This window comes from Cygnus olor, chromosome 1 (assembly GCF_009769625.2).
Source record: "Cygnus olor isolate bCygOlo1 chromosome 1, bCygOlo1.pri.v2, whole genome shotgun sequence".
Taxonomy (NCBI): Eukaryota; Metazoa; Chordata; class Aves; order Anseriformes; family Anatidae; genus Cygnus; species Cygnus olor.
In genome coordinates this window covers 131170667-131196346 of record NC_049169.1, presented here as the reverse complement: position 1 = coordinate 131196346, position 25680 = coordinate 131170667, and the positions used below count along the sequence as shown (strand labels likewise).

The 25680-nt window shown below is 41.4% G+C and overlaps 1 protein-coding gene across 3 annotated transcripts in view; it reads right to left on the bottom strand.

Annotated features, from left to right (window-relative positions):
- Positions 1-25680, bottom strand: part of ARHGAP6 (Rho GTPase activating protein 6) — a 322686-nt gene that overhangs the window by 79694 nt on the left and 217312 nt on the right. The window lies entirely within an intron of this gene.

Here is a 25680-nt window from a genome sequence, read left to right as displayed (position 1 = left end):
GCACAAGTCTACAGTGCAACTAAATCGTAGATGTTGAATGAGATGAATTCCACCCTTAAATACCACTTTCCGTGGCTGCCGAGAGCTGATGCTTTTCTCTGAGCTCTAACCTTTTCCAGCAAGGGAGCAGGGAGATGATGAACACACTTATAAGCAGCCACCTCCACAGCTGCTTGATGAAACACCAGGTTTTGTAGCAAACTTGCCAACACCTTTCCCAAGGCAGAGTGTTTGTTCAGCTGCAGTCCCTCCTCTGGTCCCCTGAACCAAGCTGCTCCAGCCCAGCCCGGCCACCACCACCTCCGCTGTGCCAAGCCCTCCCTGTGTCCCAAATGAAGCAACAGAAAACAGCTCAAGGTCACCCATTTTATGAACTTCATGCCCAGTGGTGACAATGTCAGCTGCGGATGAACCTGCCTTTGCTTAGTTCATTGCCTGCTCTAATTCCCTTAAGTCCAATGGCCATTTATAGCGATGGGGCAGGGTGGAGCCACCGAATCTGTCCCTGGGAAGAAGGAGATCATGAACCGCATTCTTCAACTGCTGCAAGAGTATTTTCCCCTAGGAACTGGGCACACACTGTGCTATTACGAAATAAACTACAGTCTCAATTTTAAATTATACTACTACTGTTTTTCAACTAATTTGGTGCCAACCACTTCAAGAGGAGTTTCCAGGACTACAAAAATCCACCCTGAAAATTGTCCCAATGAGTTCTCTTACTGAGGGCATGAACTCCCACAAAAACTAATGGCAGATTTGCAGTAACCCCACTGAAAGTAGGATCATGCTATTTTTTTCAGAAGTACAGAGTATAAAATGCCAGATGCAGCAATAAAATAATCATCATAAACATTGGTGTGTTAAACTTCCATTGGTGATGCAGTGTTGTTATATAGCTATCAATAAGCATCAGAAACCAATATAAATTAATAGCAGCTTAGTTTTCTTAGTAGCTTAAACTTTCCTGCCTTTTACTGTCCTCTCTCAAAAAACATTCATAGCCCAAAACAGGAAAAGAGCCAGAGATCTTTTAAGTCCATTAGGGACATTATTATTGCCAGTCCGATCCGTACAGAAGGTACGCAGGCTGTAGCCTGGCTACATAGCAGGCTATGCAGAGAAGCATGCAATGGAGAAATGCAAAGAATATCCATAGGATGCAATGATAGAGTTAAAATTGTCCTCTTCCAAGTCTTTTCCAAAACATTAAAACTGTCTTCTATATGAAAGCAAAACAGAAGACAATAGTACAAATACCATCCACAGTTCACACTTCCAATTTAAACTTCTATTTAAAAGCAAATAAACTCCTAAAGCTGCTCTTTCCAAAACAAGCTCAATTTTTTTCTCCTGGTTAATAATTACAGAAGAATTTTCTCAAGTTTATTGATGGTGGGAAAGAGAAGTACAGTGAGAGCATTATTTTCTTGTAGAGAACTGAAATAACACTTTTTCCAGATTTCCACAGAGATGTTCAGTGGAAAAATGCCCAGTATCCTGAAACACTTCTCTGGAAATTTATTTCACTCTTTCCCTCCCATACACTCTCTTATGAACAAGCAGCAAAGTACACAATAAAACAATATGCAGTCTTTAAAAGCACATTAAAACAGTAATTTCTGTATCTGAAATGTCTGTCAGTACAAAGCGTAGAATGCAGTACTCCAAACTAATAAAGAGCTGCTATCAAACTAGAAAGCCTTAGGGTTTTTCATATTGTTTTCTAGTATTGCTCCTAATGAAAATCAACAGGTTCTGCTTGGATTATCTGTTTTATACAAACAGTTGCATAACACAAAAAAAAGAGTAAGCTCCTGTACCCAAACCCTAAACTCTAGGGTAAATGACTAAGATGCCAAGTGTTGATAAATTAGAGCATGCCTACGTGTCTCAGGTTCTTACTTATTTTCAAATCTTCTGGTAACTCTATAAGTAACTGTAAGAACCGTCCATCACGTCTCCTGTTAAAAGTGTCTTTACAAAACGTGCCTACTTGTTTTTTCACTGTACCGTGGATGAGAGGATAAGAAGCATTTCAGACCATGCAAGGTAAAGAGGTTTTAAAACTTCAGGCTACCCTGACAAAAAACTCTCTCTGAAGTCTAGGAGAGAGGGCAGGAGGGGGCAGAAGGAAGGGGACAAGAGAGGGAACAGGCACTGGCCCAACTCATTTACCTCACCCAAGAAAAGAAGAGGGATACGTTCCAGATTAGCTAACTGCTTCAACCATACCATCTCACACCACCGATTTAGATTCACCCCGCTGTTTGTGGTCTGAACAGACAGAGGGGAAACCTCGCTGTGCTCAGCGATGAGCAAAGCACCGCGCTGCACTGCTGCTGCCCCTTTAACGGGCTGGCATCTCAAAGACACAAACAACTCTGCCTGCTGGACTAGGAGAGTCGACAAAGGTTGTATTTCCAGCCAAAGCCTTTAGTTCAGTGAAATGTCTCTTCCCTTAAAGGAACAGCGGTTTCTTCCCATGCGCGCCACCCCGCTTTCACCCAGCTGCCAACCAAGGCGCTGCTGCGGCTCCTGAGGCCCCACACAGAGGGCTCTCGGCCTACAAAACCCAGGTGCCCAAGGGGAGGTGTAAAATGCCGGTTCACACCTTGATTTTAGCATAAAGCAAGTCCATAGCATCGTTTCAACTGCTTGGGTTGGTTAAGCTACAGGCTGTGTATACTGGAAGGCTCTCCAGATGACTGCGTGCCATCTTTGTGACCAAAACAGCTAACTTAGCCCTGTACCCATATCTTATATTCACTAGAGAACCTGCGGCGCAGTAACTCTGCAGGAATAAAGAAATGACTCAGTTTAGCTTGCCTCTGAACAAGCCTCGTGTTTTTCACGTCCCTTGTTGATGCTCTCCATCCTCAGGACTCAGGAGTGCGTCAAGGGGAAAAGCTGTGCAGGAACGCAGTCTGCCTCAGCTGTCATCAGCTTTAGGTTTCTAACTGCGTTCACGAGCGTCATATATTTTCCTATTTCTCTTCAGTGTTTTTCTCTAGTCCCACAGCTTTGTGGTAACTGCTCCCTCTTCAGCCCCGAAAGACTCACATAAACAGTGAACAACTGCTGTACAAAGGAAAATGAGGAACTAAACACCTATTAGCACCACAAAAGAATATAACAATAAATTGAAGGGAATAGGAGGAAAAGGACTTTTATTCACCTTCTGTGTCACAGCAGACGCCATATTTCAGCTGCAGTATGACATTAAAGGTGACTGTGCCCCCTGAACACCACCGGTTCCCTTTGCACCCAGGCAGTCACCAGAGGGTGGTGAATCGTTTTTGGCTACTCCAGCAAATGGCTGTCCCAGCAGCAGCCCACCAGCCAGGTCGAGACCCCAAGGCATGGCTGTCCTTGTAGTTTTCTGTCATAGAAACTGTGCTGCTGTATAACACAGCCCAGGATTGGCCATACAGACCTGTTTGAGACAACACACTGCCTTTGCAACCCTCAAAATAGAAAAAAATATATCTTCTTTGCCCTCACTAACACAAACTGCACAAAAAGCTTTCAATAGCCTACTGATCTGTGTACCTTCAGCTGCTTAGGCTTACATTATGTTGGCATAAAATCAGCATGATTATACTTGAAATAAATACAGAAACAGAAAAAAAAATTATAACAAGATGCTTGAAAGGTCAGCTTGCAGTATGCTGCTGTTGAAGAAAACACATTAATAATCAGAATGTTACTGCATGTTTTTATTTAAGCATCTTGCTTCATAAATTAGGACCCACATTTTGAGTGCAAAAAGTAGCATGGAATGTTTGTTTCCTCCTGACCTTACCACCGGATTTGAACTCTCTCCCATTTGCTCATTCCAGTTTGAATTCAATAAGGCTATTAAATCACTTAGTGTTCGTCCCCATGTAAACAGCCAGATCTGCTCCTTCACCCTCAACTGCACCGCAGACCCTCTCACAGACCTTTCTTCTTTACAGAAGACATTTTCTGTATCGATACATATCCTCTGTACAAAAGATAGACTCCAGAAAACAGACATGTACCTGGCCAATAGCATTTTGATATAACCTAAAGCCAAGAACAAAGAATTTATTGGCTCTTCTGACAGCCACCATAGATTTTCAAACTCCACAAGCCAAAAAACATTCATCTGAGCTATCATGTGGGTTTATACTGTGTTGGATCTTGATCTGTTTTCTAAATCCTGGAATCTGTACAACTCAACAGAAATCAGTGTGGCACACGATACAGTAGACTCTGAAGAAATCTGTCTGCCTATTCAGGATTTTTTTTATTTTTTTTTTGCCTGTGGGGATATCAACATGAAATTTTGAAGCAGCTGCATGTGTGTGTTCGCATGCCTATTCATATCTGCAATGCAGCACCAGTTTAAATGAAAAAATATATCTTTAGACTGGTGCATTGTCAAAGTAGTATTGATAGAATGAGAATACGTGGTTGGTACAGGTTGAACAGTAGGAAAAACAGGTAATATAAGGATGGAGACCTTGTAACTTCCCCTCATAATGCCAATTTACAAGCACACTGAGTTACTCTCTGACCTTATGTGAGCTTGGGGACAGCCCACAGGGTTCCCAATGCACCCTGTTTATTCATTAGCAAACAAAAGTAGCTAACTAAATCAACAGTAACAATAAAGAAAACTATTAAACTTGTAACACCATGTAACAAGTTAGTACCTGTTTTAACCTGCTATGTATTTACCAGGTCTCCACAGAAAGGTAGCAAACAGGCCTGAACATGGAAGAGAGTGATGTAGGATAAAGTTACATCGTCTTGTACAAGGAGGGTTCTTTTCCACCAGGCTGGTAGCTAACCTCACCTACCAGTACCACTGTGATAACGAACAACCCCTGCTGTTCTCATTTGTATGGCATCGTTCTCTCACGATTTTAGGAAGCCTTGTAAGTGCTGTGGAGACAGACACCACTGTCCCTAAAGCAGGTGCTAATACCCCATGAAGAACAAGCATGGCTTCATGTATATATATATATACTATATATATATGTATATATCATAAATACAAGGGATGCTTGTATTTAAAATACTTTTCAGAAAGTAACATGTGCCTGCCACATGTGACCACTGTGGCTGTTCCTACACTTGAGGGGACGCACCATGGCCTCTGGTCCCCCCAGACAGTGCTGCTCAGGAAGCGTCAGGATCTTCCCAAGGCTCCCATCCCAGTTGGGTCTCCTGGCAGGGAGGAGGCTGCTCTGCACCCAGACCATGCCCCAGGGCAACGTAGTCACAGCCTGAGCCAGGCCTGGCTGCTGAAGAGCCACCTCATTTGGTTATGCTGCAGCAAAACAAAGACAAAATGTGCTAGCTTATGAACCTGACAGTTTAGATCAGTATATTTACAACGCATCCTGACAGTGCAAGAGCACTTGAATGAGTAGCTACTTCAGTTCAGCTGATCTGATGAACTTCAGTAGCTTTGTGAGGCTCCTGAGATGTTGGCTAGCCACTGCTGGTAAGAGCAGGTACCCCAGCCTCAGGGCACTCCTGTTCAGGCTGAGATGCAGTTTCACTTCATGATGGAGAAAACCACAAGCCCAGAATCTCAACCCAGCACCTGAGGATGCTCCCTAACATGGCCAAAGGGACCAGAGCAGGAGGCAGAAGGGCAGGTACACCCACACTCCTGACATTTATCCATCTTAAAGAAAGTGACTCACACTCTGCAATATGCCGTAAATAAGATGTGAAGCTATACTGTCAAGACTAAAGCAAGGAAAAATATCTGCTTTACTTTCCTTTTGCTTCTGTGGTTGTGTTAGACCTGGGAGTTCAAGCAAAAAAGATATTCTTACCCATGACTGATCAAGTCAATTCTTCACGCTTGTACAAAAAGGTGATATTACATTTCATGTTTTATTTTTGCTGCCCAAGCTATGCAAAATATTTCTAGAAGAGTGACTTTGTGTATACACCATGTAGTAGCAAAGTTTTAACTAACATAAAAAACTAAAGTTCATCATAAATATTAGTGCTATAACATTAATTAACATTTACCTATGTCACGCAAGGCTTTACAAGGTACCCTCAGTCCTACTTGACTGGGTCGCATTACTCTTACAAACTGGCAACAAGCTTCATCTGAGCTTCATCTAGATCAAGGTGAAATGGCAAGAGACTCAATGAATCCCAAATTATACAAGTCTATTTCTATAAAACTAATTTATATCTTTGTTACCGTTTGATACTGTTTACTTATAAAGTAGACAGTGGGAATGCCTCTCTCAGATTACCTAGGAAGCTGCACATTCCATTTAACAAAGAACAATGAAGGTACCAGAATTACTTACAGAACATGGTAAGTACATCTTTCACTTACTTGCCAACCCACACTGCAGTCTACAGGACTCTATGCTCAAGTAGTTATGCACAAGATTACATGTGCTCTCTGACGACAGACAAATCAGGAAATCTCCCAAAAAACAAAGGATATCTTCTCAGTGGCCACTCTTGTATACCCAGCTTACAACAAATTTGATGGGTGGCAGTACTTAGTTTTGCAAAAGCATGGTAGCAGTGCTCTCCTTGTCAAACATTTTAAAACAGATTTTTCAGCTCAGTATATATTTCCATGTCTGCACAGTTCTTCTGATACCAGAAGGACTTGTCCTGACACAATGATGGGGTACTGAGTGGCTACAGTTTCCCAGTTTCTAAGGGAAAATGAGAAATCTCAGGGAAAATGAGTCTCTCTCTGAGCCCCTCTCCCCCATTCTCCTGGGATAGGAGAACAGTTTGACAACTTCCTCAACCTTCAAAAGGAAAATGAAATAAGCCAGCCTACCATCTACCCAATTTATCTTCATACTCTGTGAGACATAACAAGGAGCTGCTGCTGCCAGTTTACTCTTTTTCCTTTAGCCCAGAGAGAATGATCTTTCCAAGGGAAGGGAGCTATGTCCCCCCACTTGTTGGCAGGACAGGCAAGAAGGTGATCCAATTCTCCCTAGAGAAGGGACAGCAGAAGGGGTATTCTCACTTATGTCCACGAGGAAGCAAAACAGATCTTGAAACAGCAACAGGCTCTGTGTAAGTGGCACAGAGTGGAAAGTTTAGGCTGCATAAGGATTTTCTTTAGAGTTCACTTGTGCCAGTGAGAAAAGGCACTATTGATTTCCCTGTTAGTTAACAGAGAGGAGCATTTTTCACTCTGTGCTCTTACCTCAGACAACCACTATCAAACCAAACTACTGCTTACCCGTTTCTTCTACTTAATGCAGAACATTGCCATCAACTTCTAATTAAATAGTGCTTAAAGAGCATAGAAACTGCAAGTCTTACAAAATCTTTGGGTGGATTTACATTGCTATCGCATTGTTTTTCCATCATATGAAAGACTATGCTAAGTTACACAACTTCTTCCATTCCATCACAGCACGTACTGGTAGGTTTTAACATTTTCAAGAAGTCTGCGTGAATGAAATTACTCAGACTGGACTTTTACATGCCCACAACTTCTCTAGGCAACCTGTTCCCGTGCCTCACCACCCTCAGTGGCAGGTCCTCAGTCATGTGCTGGACTGAGGAGGCCTTTCACACAGTGCTTCTTTGGGTACTCTGGATGACATTGTGTAGGAGGGTCCAAGATGCACAGGAGATGTGCCTACCAGCAGTAGAGATGTCCCAGCCCGGACTCGGAGGTTACCAGATACAAGGGAGAACCCTGTAGCAGACAACAAGGACCAAAAGGTTAAGTCTTATCTCCATTATATTAGACTGGATAGGGCAGCTTTCTTGGCCTTTCTGTTCTGACTCTTCTTGTGATTGTGTGACAGGTATGTACTGCCAGCACATCTTATTCTGGCAAGGTCTAACCAAATGAGCTGTTTTGCAGGTCCAACGCTGCTATCCTTGAAATGTAGGGAGAACTCCCGTAAACTTTATTTGGGACTGGAACAACACCATCCCAGGTCGTGTTTGCTTGTTCTGTGTAATTGGCTAGGGCCAGTTCCAGAGCCTTATACAAACACACACACACGGAAAAGAGAATTGGGTCCCAGCTACCAAAGACAGATCACTGAATGCTTCTCATGCTGAAAAGCACACCAGTTACCTGTAACAAAAGGAGACATATCTTTGGAGCAGTTAATGCATATGGAAAAAGAGATCCTGCACACAGGCCAAGCAGCAGAAGTACCCCACATGGCTTCCCTACATCCTGGTCCCCTGATCTGTACTGCAGACCTGGCTGGAGGGCACTTTGCCTCCCTTCTAGCACATACACTTCAATTTCTTTACCAATGAAATCAAGGCAGAGAGGATGACAGGGTAGAAGTGCTGTACATATCCATATCACATCCCGTAAGGATTCAGAAGAAGATTGAGCTTGCATGTCAGTAAGCTCCCCGAGACAAGGCAAAGCCCGCTAGGTTTGATGTTGCAGCTAATTTCTGCTGGTTATTTCCACTCCAGACTCTCAGGCTACTTTCCTGACTCCGACTGGGAAAAAAAAGGAGGCGACCATTATTGGCATGAACATTAGATGCTGATATTATAACCCTTTTCAGCCTACCTTCTTGTGTGGCAAATTTACAACTTAGAATAATTGTAGCCCACTATGCCTTATTCAGCATTTCATCAATGCTATTCCTTAATGAAATTTTATCACCGTCATTGGTAATAAAATTGAAAACATCGCTTAAAAAATAGTGTATTAGGCTGAGCTCTATCACTGTGAAAACACTGGATTCTTCAGTCCTAAAACTTCACATCAGGACAGCAGAAAACACCATATCTGAACGGTAAAATGCATTACTAAATATTTCAGAAGCAAAGAGTTTTATACATCAGAAATTGGATTTTACCCCACAAATTTTTATTTTTTTTTTGGAAATTACTTCTGAATATTATCAAGTATATTTCTGAATATTATCAAGTCTCACAAACTTTTTGCATGATCTGACATAGCACTATTAGCACAGGACATAATCCAGATTGGCTTATTTTAAGAAAGGCAGAATACCGTACTTTTCAACTCACAACTGTGATGACAAGAATGATGGAAGACCTCAGGGCTGTATTTTTAAAGGCATGAAATCATTAAGTAAATAACTAAACAGAAAATAGAAAAAGAAATAATTAAGTGCTGGGAAATTAAAAAAATAATAATAAATCAGAATGTAACCCAAATGAAAGAATTCACCTGCTCTTTCTTCTCTTTTTTACTGAGGTGAGTGAGGAATCTCCCTTTGCAGACATCTGGGTGCTCACTCTTCGGATAAGACAAAGGTGACAGTTCTGTTATTGCTTAAAACTGTGTGCAAATATATATTAATCCTCCTCCAATACTAATTTTGGAATCTGAGAAATCTTTTCACTGAAAATCAATTATTTATTTCTTAATGCAATGAGAATAGGACAGGTTCTGGCAGTGGAAATATCAACCCCTCCCAGTATAAATCTGCTCATGGAAACACTTTGAAAGCATGACCTCTTTAACTCTGACAGGCACTTTTTTAGGAAGGTCACTCCAGATAATTCTTTTAGCAAGACAAATGAACCACACCACTGTAATCATAAATGATATGCGAATTATAAATTTGGCATAGGATTCTATACTCTGTGAACAAAATTACTTTAAAGTAGATAAAACAGCCAGGAAAAGCAGAAAAGAAAATGATAACTCTAGAGAGGGAGTGGTCTTCAAGGCAGTTCTTAAGTAAATATTTTTATCAATTTTTTCTTGAAAAATCTCCTATGAGGTTTCCAAAAAAAAAAAAAAAGATGGGAGCAAAAATTCAACACTGCAAGGACGGATCATGTTCAACTCTCAAATGTTTTTGCAGATTCTCCAATTGCTAAAACCTACTGTTATTTTTTTTTAAGGCTATTACTGCTCCCACATTCCTCTCAAATTCTACTAAGGCTGTGCTGTTGGCGAGTTTTGCTAAATTACTTTTAAATGACATTTAGTCCTTTTGCTCTTTGTAGTCATGAACAGGGCTTCAAAGTCAAAGGAAACTGCCCTCACGGGGTGCAGAAACAATGGAAACAAAAGAATTCAAAGATTTGTAATGTCTCAAGATAAATTCCAAAATCCGAAGGAATTTTATCTTTTTTATCAAAGAATTTTATCGAAGTAATTTGCTGTTGCCACCAAATATTTAATGAATGATTGAACTTTCCAAATAGACTGCAGAAGACTCGTCTTTGACATCTACAGATATTTTAATTCCAATCCAGATGCTAGTACATGAGCATTGTTCTTGTCTGCTATAATGGTAACCAAAGCAGTTACTCTTACTTCAGATACTGTAATTTAAGAGACCACTTACTTGCCTCCCAGGTGCACCATTTGCTATGCCAGCGAGTATTACAGTCACATCGCAACTGGAATGGCAATTCAGTACTTAGTTTTGCTAAACTTGGCAGCGAATACTCTTTTTACTTTGCAATGGAGCATCGACATAATCATACATACATAGGACTATAAAGTGAAAATTACAAAGGAGAGAACGAAGGCTCAGCTGGCCTGTTTACTGAACACTGCAATGAAGTTTAATTTTACTTCTCAGGACCCCTTTAGAACTCCTTGTCTGATCTATGAGACAGTGCTGTGGACTGGGGAAGGAGCCGTGGGGCTGTCCTCCAACGGGGACCCCTTCAACATGAGGACCCCCCTAAACCACACAGCTCACTGCACACAGGAGCCCTCCTCCACCTGGTTCAAGTCCATAAGGTCAGCAGACACCGAGATCAGGGAGCAGGAGCAAAACCCCACCGCAGCGCTGCACGAATGCATCAGGGATGTACAGAGCTGTGTTAGGAACGAGTCTCAGCCTCAGAGCTAGCCCATGAGATTTGACAGCTCTGTGTGATTACTGCTTTCAGAAGATTATCCTGCTTTCGTGAATAGCGAAGGAAAAGATTAGTATTGTAGATGAACACTCACCCTCCTGAGACCTCAGATACCACTTGGCGTGCCATGGAGTGATGTACTGGAGCTGGCAGCCTCTCCCAGCCAAAGGGCTGGATTTCTTTTCCAGAATCCTTCAATCTTATTATTTAATCTTCATGTAGGAACAAGGTAGAGATAGCAGCACTGTTTTGACTAGTAGTGCTTCATGTGGAAATAAGCTCCTATTGACTTCAGGCAAAAGGCAAATCTGCCAGTCAGCAAAAGATTTAAGTATATGTTTAATTTAAGAATTTTTGTTCTCTATTGATTACAAGTATTTTGTTGAATCATAGATGTAGACTGTGTTTTGGACGGCCTAACTTGAGCTATTTAGCAACTCATTCCAGCCACCCCAGAATCCCGGAGAGGAATGCTTTGACCTAAAGAGGTGCTATCTCCTTCTACCAACTACAAGGAGGTACTAGACAATTGCCTTATATGTTTAACTTGCAGATGAGAAAGCTCATGCTTCAAAAATCATACCCATATTGGCTTACCAGTAACTCAGCAAGACAAAGCTGTCACTGCTACACTCATTGCATAAACTCAAAGACTGTCAGGAACACCCAGGCCAAGTGTTACACTACCTCAGAGTAATTTCACTTTATAACACCAACCAAAACAAAATACACGTATCTTCCAATTTTCTTTTCTAGCTACCCCTTTCCTACTAACCATCCACACACCCCTTGGTTTTATCAACTTCAGCTGAGGTAAAATATTCTCCTCTTCTTGACATATTAATTCTCTTTAAGATACCTGGTAGCAGGAAGAAACTGGTTTCTTACCGAGTTGCATCAGTTTCTGCCAGCTCCAGTATTGTAAAATCTGAGCATGACATAGTGAATCTGATCCACCGCATCTTCAGACAGAGAGCATTCATTTCACAGCAGGTTCTGTAGATAAACCTGGATCAGCTGTAAGGTATATCTTCAACTACCAGTCTTGTCTTATTCACCTAGAAAGTTGTTTTGAACAACACGGAATTTCATGCACTAAATACTGTTTTTGCTATAATGAAAGTCAAAGGAATTTGCCTAAAGATTGGAGATGCTCGTACATTTGTGTTCAGGCAACTCCAGAGTCGTAAAAGCCCACGGTATTCTTTAAATGAAAGGAAAAAGCAGAAAACAAAAAGCTTGCCCAGTTTTAGGGTGTACTTTTTGCTTGTACTTAACCAGAAAGTTCAGAAGTGTTTAATATTTGGAAAATGATATCTGCGTAAAAGAAAATTTGATCATTACTTTAGGAAAAGAGAATCACAGATTTTGGAAAGTATGATATCTGCTATTTTTCCTGCTTTAGTTTTTTAGCTAGTACAAAAATATTTCCCATTCCTCTAAGGCCAGATGGCTTTAAGTTTTAACCTTGCAGAATGCAGCATAATGGTTGGAACACAGGTTTTAATTCTCAAGAAATTGCAATGGTTCTAATGTTCTGTTTCAGTTCACGTCAGGTCCACAGCAAAACTTCAAAATGTGTTACAGTGGGAGATTTGGGGTCGAGGAAAAATATGGTAAATGTTTCCTAGAATGCCTCAGTCTGAAAATAACTTTAATTTCACTTGGAAAATACAGGACTCAAAATTTGTGACCTTGGGCCAGTGTCTCCACATAGGCAACTAGACTTCACGGCTTCCAGAGTCTTGGCTTACCTTAAAGACACCCCAGTAGACCCTCTGGTTTTATAAACCACATCAAGATATTGAAAATCCTCTCTAGAAAATGATATCCTTAACAGGTATTAGGACTGACTCACAATGTGACAGCCCGATCAACACAATGATTGGCTTTGCCATCTGTTCTTAGACATGGAAATATGCTAAGCTAGCATACCTTGTGTGTTACCATTTTCTCCTTTTCTTCCCTTTGGAAGGTATTCAACACCTTTGAAATGGTACCAGAGCCCGATGAGACCCCAGGTATCACATTTCAATTTTCTTCTGCTTTCCTCCTTACACACATTCCTCTTAATTTCCATCAATGACAGGCTGACATAGGTATTGCCTCCCTATGACTATATACAGATATATAGAGAGGCATATAATTCCTGCAGTAGTGATTATGTCTGTTACAAAAACATCCAAATGCCAAGCATTTACAAGTGCTGTGTCACAGCACCTGGGAAGGGAAACACTCAAGTACCCTCATGGGGACCGAAAGCAATAGGAACTATTCCTTGCATGCCCCATAGCTAGCAGGGAGGTAAAAAAAGGGAAGACAACCCCTGGGACAATCTTCTGTGTGAACAGATATGGCACTGTCTTGCAGTGTAGAGAGATTTTTCCCGTAATTGTCCCACATGAATAAGCATTATGCATATTTCTTCATATTTTACCCTTCTATTATCCTTCCACTTGGGAAAGTGGGGAATATAACAGAAGAATATGCTCCCCATTTTGGAAAATATAATATTGTTCTTTTGCAGTTTGAACAGATGGCAAACCAAACCACAAAAAAGAGACCACCTTTGGTCCAAGGACTTTTATTGCCTAGTCTGGACAGCATAACAGGGGCCAGCCTTAGAGCATGTAGGTGCCACAGCAATATACATGTTAAATAAGAGTGAGAACTCAATATAGTGGATGGCCTTCTCCTCCTGTTTAGTAACCATCCTGTGGTTATGATTACAAGGGAGCTGGCTACAACATCAACCCCTGTTACTGTCAACATCTACAAATGCAGAGCCCACCACCACTCCAACCCACACCCTTGGTGGCACTCCAGCACTGGCTGATGCAAATTCCTAGGCTGTCCCCCATTTTACCAGTAGTACAGCACCAGCCAAGCCTGCCAATGCCAGCTCAAACTGCACAAACACAAGTGGGTGAACAACCAAACCTGCCCAAGCAGCCTCAGCATCCTGCAAACCCCAACCAACTGATGCAGCCCCAGTGACAGGGGAGTCCTCACCTGCCCAAGTGCCCCATGCCAGATGTGCCTCTGCAGCCACAGCAGTCAGACAAGACAAAACAAGAGGAAACAGTAAGAAAGCCCTGGTTTTCCTCCCCCTGAAGTTGTTACAGAGAGTCTGTCAAGTTAAATCACGGTATCTCTCTGTGCAGTCGCACCCCTGGTGGGTTAAAATGGGCTTGTATCAGTTTAGCTTCTGACAGACTGCAGCAGAAGGTCAGATTTTAAGCAGCATTGTAATTAAAACAGGCAGATGACTGTCAGATCAGATCTGTTACTGCAGATCTATTATATCGATACTGCCTTGAATCTGTCCTGTCACAGCTTCGTGAAGTTAAAAAGAATTTCAGAGGAAGAAATCTATTCAATGAGCGGTGCAATGCTGCACAAAGGGAAGATTCTACTTTGCATGACCTTGCGTCCTCCAGGAAAATATAAACATACTAACATCATGACCTTTGCAACAGATAGAATTAATAACGTCCTTTTATGTTTAAAGGGAACCAAGCATGTAATATAGTACGTGCTTAGTATGTGTTTCAGAAGCAGGAAGATTATATCAGCTTATTCTAACAGTAAAAGAAGCTTCCAACATTTTTAGCTTGCTGCTTTTCTCCCCTTTTTAAAGCTCATTAATGCTTTCATTTGGGAAAAAGAAGCATTTCTCATTCTTCCTGTATCTTACAACTCATTCCTTATCATCAACGGAAAAGAGACAAAACACAACCCCTAGTCACCGTATGAGAGCTCTTTTTAAGGCTGGTTTTAATTTTGTTCTTTTCCTTTTCTTTCAGGATTCAAAAGACCAAGAAATCAGAAAAAAAAAAAAAAGCAGAAGTATTTTAGGCATTTTCACTTGCTTTCAAAGATCAATCATTCTCCTGTAGTCAGTGGCGCATGTCTCCATTAACCCCGCTTCTTAGTGAGCACTCCAACTGGAAAAACAGAAGTGTGTAAATAGCAGAAAAGAAGAATACTTTAAAAAAAATCAAAGTGTTTTGCTGAGCTTGGAATTTAAAAGATGAGTTTGAGGTCTTATACCTTGTACCGAAAGCAGCACAGTGATTGAGCAGAATAAACATATTAACCTGAAAAACTGTCACTTTGTGGTTTGAGAAGTTATCATTTATCAAATTATAAAGAAAATTTAGAACTTTAATCTGCAAAGGAAATACCTAAAATAGAGACATACCTAACACCCACGTTGAATTTGGACCACAAGTTTAGACAGTAAGAATAAAACAATGCCACAAAGTGCAATGCACTTCTAGTAAAAACAACATGCAGAATTAAATCTTCATGGACTGTCTCTAGGTCTGTTTTTACAAATGATCTGGGAGCACAAGTCTGTATCTTGTTCCTCCCGTTACTCATGAGACCAGAAAGGATCCATTTTTTCTGAGACAACTGAGAGCTGAGTCAAAAAATATTGTACTAAAATCACTGGCTTTCCTCACTCCATGTCACAAAAGAGTCTGAAACGTTTGTATTCCTGTAAAGACGCAAGCTCACATGGGGAGTTATCAGCTATAATATTCTTAAATTAAATTTGACAGGCTTATACCATAAGAGTTACCTCTATTAAACACACAGTGCCAGATCCCAGCCTGCACTAACATCCTTGACAGCCATTTGAAGGGGAAAGGTAGGACAGATCTTACTTGCTACCAACACAGTGAGCATCATCACTGACCTGGCATGCTGGGGAGCTGGCAGAGAAGCAATTCAACCTGAAGTGGGGAGCACTGCCCCATTGGAAACCCCCAAAACTCCTCTCAGCACCAGCTACCCATGCCTCCGCTGCCCAAGGGACAATCCTCTGTCACCTACACAGGCTGCACACTTCAAGCCTCTTACAGCCACCCCAGAAGGTGCCACTTGAGCCAGCTGTCTCTACAGCCAGCCTGCAGCAGAAGGTGCTTGCCACTAGCATTAACGTGAGCTGCCCATGAATGACATTTGGCTCTGGGCCTAGGGAATAGGCTCTGGTGCTCTTCTCTTGTGCCGCTGACAAAACCTTTCTCCAAGGCATATTTTTTCTGTTCTCATCTACCTTAAGCATGATGCAAGACCTAATAAATGCTAGCTCTTATCAACTTGGCAGTTGAGGCAGCATCTCCTGATGCCAACAGAAGGTGGGAGCTCTTTCTAACCCACTTGTCTTTTCACCAAAAAGATAGATTTTTACAATGCAAGGCCAAAGCAAACCCTTTTAACCTTTTTTATGTTTGAAAAGCCGAAGTAGTTTAAGAATAACAATAATCAACCAAAAAGAGAAGAAAAAATAAACTTCAGTTGACTCCAAATGAACCAATCATTTTCTTTTCTAATCAAAACAAAGCCCAAACTTTACATTATGCTGCCCAAACACAGAGTTTTCTTCTGCATACTGAAAATTTCCTTCTTCACAGATACTTGCAAGGGAAAAGAGTAAATGGTATTGAACATTTCAAAATAACTGTACAGATAATGCTGTTACTTTCAAGGAATTTATTTGCTACACTTAACTTTTTGGTGAGCCACATTATTAGGTAATTCTTTAGTATGCACTTGAAGCTACATACAACTGTCTCAGCGTCCCACAGACAGGAAACACCGAGAACTGCAAAGGAGCTATTTGCAGCCCTGGAGATTATGTGCATCATCTCTCCATGTTGATCATCTCCATCTGCTACTCCACCATGCAAGAGTGCCCCACCACATAACACGACACAGACACAAGCCTTCAAACCTCCACTCACCTCCCTGAAACTGGTCCTATGTCTCTCAAGAAATAGCTTTCAGAAGTGAACATCTACGTGCAAAACGTAGGACACACACCACACATGAGCAAAAATGCTGCAGCAACAGAGGAACCTAAGTCTCCTTTCCACAAGATGGGCTTCTTCTGTGCCTTGTCCAAAGCCATTGCGAGACTCTGTCTCTGTAGCCCAGCGTGATGCTAGGCTGAGATGCCAGCTCAAGTCCTGCAAGATGAACAACAGTGGGTCTCTTCTGGAGCAGCCTTGGAGCCCTCCCTCTGCAGAGAGGGGGTACACCAGGCTGCCTCAAGGGAAATCTGGCTTCGTGGAGACCAAACTCAGTTCCATGAAGTGCAGGAAGCTGAGCAGAGCAGTAAAAACACAAAGTAAGGTAAAAAACAGAAGACAACAAGAGAGGGATCAACATGCAGTATTGTACAGACAGAACTTTGAATACTGATCAAAAAGTTACTAACCTCAAAACACAAGTGGAAGCAAGTACACTGAATTCAAGTGGGAAACGTTCAGCATAATTTGTTCTAAAAGGCTTAACGATTTGCAAATTCAGATCAGGCTAATTGCCCTCATTTGCATCTGAGAACTGAAGCGAGACTTTTAGGGAAATGATAATCAGGAACCAGCACCAGAAAAAGGAAGATATCAAACTAGTTCATTTGAATGAGAGTAGGAAAAAGACAGAGCCCTCTGCATGTAGGCCAGTGAACCTAAAGGGCAAACTGAAACATAAAAAAGGCAAATCAAACTAAAGGCATATCAACATGTTAAGGGATCTCTACATCCCCTTGCCTGTTGGCTCACTAGGAGAAGATCTCCATGGCCACAAATGGAAATTCAAAGCTATAGCCAACCCAGAAGTACGCAGGCACATTAACCATTCAAGCACAAGAAAAACATCTCCCTGATAACGCATTTCCAAACACCTGTCCCCTAAGATGGAGATTTTGTAAGAGCAAATCAGCTATCGGACAGATGCCTGGATGTCACCACCTTGCAATGATTTATAACTGATATTTATGATTTCAGAACTCCCATTTGTATCATTACCCTGACAAAAGATGTGAAGTGGCAATTTACAGAACAAGTAGAGCAAACAGTCTTTTTCCTTCACATATAGTCCACTTTTATAAAAATGTAGCCTGCTATTCTGATGCCACTTGTCCCCAAACTCTTCCCACAGGTATTTCCATTTTTAATTTTGAAAACAGAATTTGCCAGTTTGCAGGCTCCTACACAATATAGAACAATCCCCTTGCTTCCTACAACGTAGCAAGGAAAAACAAAATACAAGCTCAACTTACCATCAAGAAAGCTTACCTCCTAGCTTTGCATTCTTTTCTCAGACATAAAATGACACACCTGGATTTGAGTCCTATTGCCTCACCACTACCTTTCCCATACAGCCTCTCATAGAGCATACAGACATAATAGATTTGCATGGAGCAGAAAACTTGAGAAAATTATGGGAATCACCTGCATCTTGGTGAGCTCCTTCTTCATCCTAGGGCTCCCAACTTACTGCTGGAGAAAAAGGTAACCTCTATAAATACACAGTGTATTTGGCACAGGACACTGCTGGAAATCATGGCAGAGATAAGCAGTGCCTGGGAAGACCTTATTTTCTCTAGCCACAGCCAATTGGCTTTTTCAGGAGACTGTTAACTGGAAAAAAGTCCTGTAAGAGACTGAAAGGGGCAGACTGGGAAAGAAAGCAGATGAGAGAATGAGCTAAGAAGAATTAGGGGAAACCTCCAGCAGATTGTGGGGGGCATCATACATCCAGGAATCTGAAAGAAAATGGAGGAGTTTCATCAGATACAGAATCAAGGAAGACTGAGAAGAACGAGAAGTACTAAACATCCCACTGGAGACAAGAGAAAGAGGCAGATGAAACTTTGGAGAAAACAAAGGGACACTGATGCAAAGCAAACAATAAGACAGAGAAGGAAAGCTTATAAAAAGACGATGAAAATCAACGTGAGACCGTATGAAATTAAATGAAATTCATCTAGAAAGCAAAACAGTTATGATTTCCCCTAAGGGATTAATATCTCTGTTTCTCTTGATACGAGTTCACATGCAAAGACTATTTATTATTGTTGCCTAAAAATTCCAGCAAAGTAAAGTACAAGTATTCTCAAGTCTAAAGCATCCATGGGAAATTTCCCTTTCTGACAGCTAAAATCAACCAAATCAGTCTGTTTCAAATATCACAATATGTCAAAAAAGAACAGCATGAAGCAGCTCAGGTATTTTTTCCATCACTTCTATTCTCCCATCAAAGCAATGCAAAACAACATCCTCTGAAAGAACAACCGAGTCAAGAATTTTGTTTGGCCCCACACAGATTCCCAGAAAATCAGTTGTTTGTGGAATGCAGCCACCCTGGGAGCCTTCATCTCTTCACTGAATGTGAATGAAGGGATCCTACCAGATACTAGTTGTCCATAGGTAACGTTAACTGCAGGAATCAGAAGAGGATCTCCTGAGTGAAGTTATCGTGACATTTACTTAACTGAATCTGCATATTAAAAAGTGGAAGATTTCAAAGAAACTAAAAATCTAGGGCCAAAAATCCACTTAGATCCTTGTGAATTGATTAGGTCCATGATTAATGAAAAGAGAGGTAGAATTCTGAAGGCCTTTAAGGAATGAATCACTCCCCTGGAGCCGAGGAAAGGGGGCAGCCCGGAGCTACAGCAAACTAGGACCCAAGTTGAAACAATTCCTTTGGAAAAATCTATTAATAGACCTTGACAGCAAGATTCATTACCCTTCTGGTTCCTCCAGTTGTACGGGCCCCCCTCCCAAACCTTCCCTGCCTTTGTGGGAAGCCCAGAAGTCAGTGACGGTCCACAGAAACGCAACATCCCTCTGATCTGGTAATCCCACTGGTAAGGCCAGGACCACGGAGATTTCTAGACACAGACTTCTGTTTTCACATGACTTAGTCTTTTAATTTCATGTCTGTGTAACAAGTGTTATATTAGGCCCAAGTCAGTTTCTCCTTAAGTTAATGGATATGCACATACCACAATGAAAAAACATGCTGTTATTAGCAGATCACGTTTTCTCTCACATCTAATTATGCAAAATATGATCTCAGACCAAGTTATGCATGACACCAGGAAAAAAAATTAATAGTAAAGAAGACTAAATGAAGTAGGCAGAAAAGATCAGAAACATGAAAAGCAAGAACCAGAAAGAAAGGCGGACTTGTACCTCCAACTTTGATGAATGCTTAAGTAGTATGCGCCAAGCTCCCCTTGATTATATTTTGCAGACAAAGTACTTATTTATTTTCTGAACAGGCCAGGATGGATCCAACTACTTAAAGTTTGTCTTCCTTTATCCTGTTTCATGAATACTCAGGTAAGATAAAACTGATGGCACTCAAGCACTCATGAAGCAACATGAGAGATGAGTCTTTTGGAGAAGAGGAGAAGGAAAAGTTAGCTGATGTTACAACCTACGGATAGAGGGAGACAAGTAAATTAATATCTTCGTTCCTCCTTAGTGCAGGGAAAAATGTGTCTACTAAAACTCCCACACGGTTATCAAATTTTTCCCTTTCTGAACTGTAATAGATGCATTCAATGCCTCATTGAGCTCTCTTAATAAACATACACCTCTCTCAATAGGATATGGATAAATTATCTCTGCAATGTTTCTGGCTTGGTGTAATATACTAATCTATAATGATAACAGAAACGTACACATCACTGTCCTCTTCAAAGCACTGTGCAAATACTAATTAACTGATCAATAAACACTGCACCGGGGAGTGCTAACATAGGATTAATAAGTTCATAGGTACGTAGGCAGATAATGTTTACGGTCAGCATTTAATTGATGTGCTTAATTTCACCTTCCAAGAAAGGTTGATCCCTTAAGGCAGGTCATCTGTCTGCCTGAAAGGGAAGGGTGAGAACCAGGAAAATGCAGTTGACTCTGAGCCAGACCCCGCCTGACAGTGGAAAAAGCCACTTCAAAAAGTTTGGAAGGCGCCCAGAACCTCTGCGCTTCTCAGTCCAAGCAAAAAAAGGAGAACGCTTCAGAACTTACACAGGACAAAACCTGAGGTAACTGACGTTTCAAGGGAAATCTCTTGCATGCTGAACTCGAAAAGTGAACTCTGGGACACAAAACAGGTCTAGGGCAACTCCGTGATGATGGGACTTAACATTTGTTTTGTACTAGAGTCTGTTGAAAGCACCCAAAGGAACAGTCAAGACCAACGTGCCTGAGCATGCCCTACGAAGCCATCCATGATTCTGCATGTTCAGGGTATCATTCAAGAAAACCCATTACCCCTGCTACCACTACAGTCAACCTGCCAATCAGTTTGCAAATCTGATAACCTAGCTAATACTATAAGATAACAGATACAGGCATTACAGCACTACATCTCTATGGGTAAACATCTTCTGTTAGTACATCCCTGCGAGCACAGCTACAGCATGAGGTGGACAATCCACAAGTGACTGAAGTCTTAAGCCAGTAAGACCATGGGGCACAGAGACCTGCCTTGGGGGCCCAGAAGCAACATTCTCACCCTCTTGTGTGCTGGGACCATGTTGATGTGCCTCTAGATTGCCAACATCCATAGGAAATCAAGATTTTCTTCATAATCACAGCTCAGCCTGCCTCCACACCTGACCACGCTGGTCTAGCGCTGGAATAGGCTGCCCAGGGCAGTGGTGCCCCATCCCTAGAGGTATTTAGGAGATGTATGGACATGGCACTAAGGGACATGGTGCAGCGATGAGACTTGGTTGGTCAGGTTGGTGGTTAGGCTTGATGATCTTGGAGGTACTCTCCAGGTTCAATGATTCTGTGTTTTTAACTGCTGTTTTTCAGTTTGACTTTCCCCCAGCCTGCCACATTCATCTTATTTCCAGCTGCAGCTTAGCTGTCTGTTTCTGAGATCTGGTCTCAACAGACAGCTGAAATGTAATGGCAAAGTGACTGGCACTGTGTTTTTATCTAGCTGTAAAATCTTAGTAGGTGAAAGCTGCTGCAGACTTAACCACCAGAAAAACACTCCAGATTCTGCCCTAAATTGATTTCACATATACGTATTAGCAGAGTTTAACCATCAACAAATGGTACGATTTAATTTGGCTTAAAGATAAGCCAAAGAAATCAGGCGGGTTTGCCATCACCGTGAAGCACATACTATTATCGTTCAAAAACACAACAAACACACTGATGCAGGCATCTTGTTACAACAGCGTTACAAAACTGCTTTTATTTTCATGTGGAGGTGCTCTGTGTTGTACATCCCAGGAAGAGAAAAACAAGCCTTTGAACCTTGTATCTCCCAGACCCCCTTCCCCCAGACAAGGATGACAGCTTTTGTTGAGGGAACTTGCGCTCTCAACAACCCAACTGCTCAGCTTCAGAAACAAGGAGGCCTTGAATCAGCTTTTGCCCAAACCTCTGCGAGGACTAACCTCACTGCAAGGCGCAAAAGCTTTTCTTCAGCCTCCTGTCATTCTGCAGAAAGAATAATGCTCTGGCAGTCCAGACACCCCCAGAAGTTAAGAGCTCCTATGCTCTCTTACTGTCCGATTTTTACCTCAGAAGAAATTATCACCTGCATCCATCATGAGTCCAAAGCAGTGATACAGTAATAATAACTATTTTTTGAAAAATGAGTATCATGAAAAGGCATTGCAATTTGGTTTTGCTAATAGAGATGCTCCTTGGCAAAGGCAGAAGGTGGGTTTGTTTTATCAGTGAGATCTAAAAGAACAGTTGTTGATGCTCCTCTTCTTCCTACTGTAGTCTATTTGGTTTTGTTAATAGATGAATTTCCAGGGAACGAGTGTAAACACACGATTTTTCCAACAGAGATTTTACATACACTCAAACATAGGGGTGGATAAACAGGGCACTAACTCGGCTGCACACCTTCTAAGAACTGCAGAAGATGTTTTCACTGCCTTCACGTGCGCACACCAGACAGCTGCTGTCTGGCCTCTGCTGTAGCGGTGAGCAAGGAAACCCACTGCTTAGCTGCAACACACGAGAAGCAGAAGAAACACAAATCAGGATGAAAGACGTGTCAGACCTGTAAACGTAAACAGGCACTACTGTAAAGAAGTAATAGCCCCTACACAAGTGCTGTCATTACATTAAATACACCCCCTTCTGATATCACATGGGACTATCAGTATTCCTGGCAATATAGATCACATAAAGACTTTGAAAAGAAGGGTAGGCCTCACTGAAAGTTCTCCAAATGTATTTGGGTTAAGAAATTTGGCAGACCTTTCAGTTCCAAGGTTGGACTTGCATTTCATGCTCAGGGGTATCACATATCAAAGAGAGCTTGTTACTTTAAAGAGCTGAATGCCTGTCTTAGAAGACTACCAGAACATCTTTTTTTGGAGGTCTCACATCACCAATAGTTATCGCAGGCAGACATTAGGCAACAGAGATAACGCTCCACAGTTCTCCCTATACTGGACTAGGTCCTGGATAACAAGCATTACTTTAGCTGGTCCAAACAGGGCTGGAGCTTTCCAACCATTCACTCTCAGGCCGTGACCACAGCTGATTCAATGAATTCAGAAACAACTCCTTCTCACAGAGCATCAATTACTTGATAACAAAAGTCAACGTATCTCAGCCACCCCTTATCTGTGGCTCGCTCCGTGACTGCACCCTTACGTCAGGCTACAGCTTGCTCATTGACTTGCCAGGCTTCACACGCTACATAAGGGCTTGCTCCAGGGGCCATACAGAGGTGATACAGTGCTGTGCTCCTGCATCCCACGCGAAATTCCCATGTACCAGGCACTGCCCAGCCGTCTCCGGCAGCAGCCCTAAGCAGCAGGGAAGCTGCAGGGGATGCCCTCGAGGAAGGCACGTCCTCCTTGCTGCAGCCTTGCCTCGAGATAAGCTCACTCCCTAGGTAAAAGACCCAGCTAAATAAGCACTTTTTTTTTCCCTTTTCTCCTTTTCTTTCTTTTCTTCTCTCTTTTTTTTTTTTTTTTTAATATAACAACCTTTTTACCCTTTCAAGTAAATCTGAGCATTTAAGGATGTGTTAACATGAAACCATAGCAAGGAAAACCAGTCCTGCCTACAGTTATAAATCTCTACCAGAGGAATTACACAGACATGTTAACTGTGAGTTAAACCAGCACAAACTGAATAGGATTTTCTGATTTTCCTTTTGCCTTATACCTTATACCTTTTGCAATGGTGCCTCAAGTGTCTTTCTATAACGTAGGCAAAAGAAGTCAAGTGCTAACATACACTTCAAAACACTGGAGCTAAAAGCTATCCTATCATTAGTATAAGCCAAGCACCAGCCAGGCCAGCTTCATTTTCAAAGACACATTTTCAATTTTGCCAGCTACGCTTAGTGTGTATGGAGAATTTTGCATATGAAGCCTTCTATTACAGCTGAGCACCTGTTTTCATTGAAGAACCAGAGAATCATTCTCCAATAGGGCCCATCACCTACTGTTATATTTCCAAAAGGACAGTTTTCTGTCTTTAATAATGTTGAAGACAGAAGTGCTGATTTTGACAATAAAATACTATCAATCACAAACTAAGCTACATTTCAAATCCTTTGGTCTGTAATTATATTAGCACGAAAACAGAAAAATCTTTGGTTTAGGGTTTCTTTGAAAATACTTCATAGTAGCTATTTCTAGCCATTTAGTATGAATTCATGTCCAAGACAACTGCAAATGACTTCCTGTCATATTTGATCAGGGGGAAAACAAAAGGAGAATAGTGCTTTTCCTTCATGTTTCCTAAGACAAAATGCATATTTAATATCCATGCCCAAAATACTTTTAATTAGCTTCAGCCTAGATCACTAAATTTAGCTGGATAAGATCAACCTGCATATCCTCACATATAGTTTTGTGTCAGCCTTCCTAAATTTCTTACTGATGCCAGTGATGACTGATGAGTATGATGAGCTACAAGCATCTCCCTCTTGCTTTCAAATGATACCAATATTTCTTCAGGTGAGAAACTTCATCATATTTACCTAAAGAAAAATCAAAAGTTGCTGACTAAATAAGACATTATAACATTCCAATAACTCAATAAATCTCAAAAAGTTCAGCTGTTCAGGTCATTTACAAATGCATACTGCACAGCTACAGCCTCCTTCAGTGTTAACACATCCAAACTGAATGCCCAAGAATCAGAAGCCCAAGAATTGTATCGAAGAGCAACAGTGCATCCAGTTTTAAAAAAAAAAATCACCTAAATACCTGCCTGCTTTCCCACAGCAGAGCATAATCTGCAGTAGTAAGCAGGAGGTTTACATGAGGTTACTATAAGGAGAGATACCATACCTTCAAAGGCATCAGAGGTTTGCATACTGGGTATGTAATTACTCCCTGACCATCACATTATCTCAGTAACTGCAATATATTTTATATGCCCCATTTTTTGTTATATGTAGTTCTTTGTGTCACAAGTACCCATATCTGTTTCCTAGGAAATCAAGTATCTTCCTTTCATCTACAAAGAATTCAGTGGCACTGACATATTTCCACTTTACGTGATTTAAAGAACAGAAACAACGCACACTGATCAAGAACAAGAAGTTCTCCTGGTGTCCCTCTAATACCGCAATGCTATTTGGCAGTCATGGGACGCTGGTTTAGAGTATTTAAGATGCAGTGGCAGGGATGACAGCCAGTCTGGAAGAAGTCCAGACAGAACTGAAGAAAAATAACACTGGGTAGCTGAATCAATAAATTCAACATGAAAATAAAAAGGGAGGTGGGCAGCAGTTGCAATAGCACACAGAATCAAGAGTTAGCACACCGAATCAAGAGTGCAACATTTTTTTTTTATTATTTTTATTTTGTAACATAACAGAGATGACAGCAGGTCCATATTACTAAGGAAAAGAGGGTGACATGTAAAGGAGCATCTTTCAGGAGGGTGACCCACAGACAGCCTGGAAGAGTGAGCATAAGATATTTGGAGGTGGGGTTGTGTCACTGGGTATGTGCATGAGTTATAGAAAGAAAGGAGATAAGTTAACAACTGGGAAAGGATGCAGGAGGAGAGGACTGTAGGAAGAAAGGAAAAATGGGCA